The sequence below is a fragment of the Phaseolus vulgaris genome, chromosome 6 (genome assembly GCF_000499845.2).
Source record: "Phaseolus vulgaris cultivar G19833 chromosome 6, P. vulgaris v2.0, whole genome shotgun sequence".
Classification (NCBI taxonomy): Eukaryota; Viridiplantae; Streptophyta; class Magnoliopsida; order Fabales; family Fabaceae; genus Phaseolus; species Phaseolus vulgaris.
Genome location: NC_023754.2, coordinates 924,103 through 925,741, shown reverse-complemented (window position 1 = coordinate 925,741; position 1,639 = coordinate 924,103).

Genomic DNA, 1,639 nt, shown 5'->3' with positions numbered 1-1,639 from the left:
GTGTGGGTTCTTAAAAGACTATTTGTTGGAAAAGCAAACGGGGCATTCTTCAGGCTCACAACCGGCAAGCAGTAAGGGACAGCAGCATGAAGTACCCATTCACGGCGAGATCCACACTATAGTTGGTGGATTCTCGGGTGGTGAGTGTACTGTATCACAGCGGAAGAAATATGCAAGGTCCGTGATGTCAGTAGAGGCTTTTGAGGATCATTCGCTCGATGTGGACATCACGTTCACCTAAGAAGATCTTAAGGATGTTGTGCCCCATGACAACGATCCCATTGTAATCTCTCTCGTTACGGCGGGGAGGATGTTTCATCGGGTGTTGGTCGATCAAGGAAGCTTGACAGATGTTATGTTTTGGCCGACTTTCGAAAAGTTACAGTTGTCCCCTGACCAACTGAGGCCATCTGGGGCTGCTTATACGGTTTTGCTGGTGATCAAGTGGAGGTCAGGGGGTACATTGAGTTAAGAACGACGTTCACAGATGGGGTGGCCTCGCGCACAGAGAAGATCAGGTACCTTGTTGTCAACGCTCCTTCGGCATATAATATCCTGTTGGGAAGGCCAACACTCAACAGGATAGGAGCTGTGCCTTTAACGAGGCACATGAAGGTCAAGTTACCTTCAATGGAGGGGGTGGTTATCACCATCCGCTCTGATCAAAAGGAGGCGAAGAAGTGCTATGAAAACAGCCTCAAAAACAAAAGATCAGTGTGCCATGTAACCACAACGCCGCCCCCTGGTGTAGAGCCTAAACAGGAAAATCGGCGAGTTGTGGGCACAACATTTGAGGTGGCCACTGAAAGGGACGTGGTGGTGGTGGATGTTGAGGCGAGGTGCGAGAACGCCGCTCGGGCTGAGGAAGAGAAGGACTGCCCGGAAGTCGCCAGGGAGTCAGGAATTACGAGAGCGCTGATCGCCAGTGAGAAGAGGCCTCAGCCGGTCGAGGATTCGCTTGAGAAGAATATTAGCGGCAAAACGTTTAAGCTGGGGAAGACCTTAGATGGCGAGACACAAGACCAGATCGTCAAAGTAATAAATAGACATCTGGACGCGTTTGCATGGTCTGCTTCGGACATGCCGAAAATTGACCCCGATTTCTTGTGTCATCGTTTAGCAATGGATCCTTAAGTCAAGCCAATCCGACAAAGAAGAAGAAATTTTAACGAAGAAAAGAGACAGGCGATCAGGGACGAGACGCAGAAACTCCTCGCGGCAGGTCATATCAGGGAAATTCAATATCCGAAATGGCTCGCCAATGTCGTTCTGGTCAAGAAGAGCAATGGGAAATGGCGGATGTGCGTTGATTTTACAGATTTAAATAAATCCTGCCCAAAGGATTCTTATCCTTTGCCAAGTGTAGATGCCCTGGTGGACAGTGCGTCGGGGTGTAAATTGCTCAGTTTCTTGGACGCCTTCTCAGGATATAACCAGATTATGATGCATCCGATGGATGAAGAAAAGACTGCTTTCATGACAGAAAGGTCGTGCTATTGCTACAAGGTGATGCCCTTTGGACTGAAGAATGCGGGAGCCACGTACCAGAGGCTAATGGATAAGGTGCTTGCGCCTATGCTTGGGAGGAATGTGCAGGCATATGTTGACGATATGGTCGTGACATCTCTGGAAAAGAGCA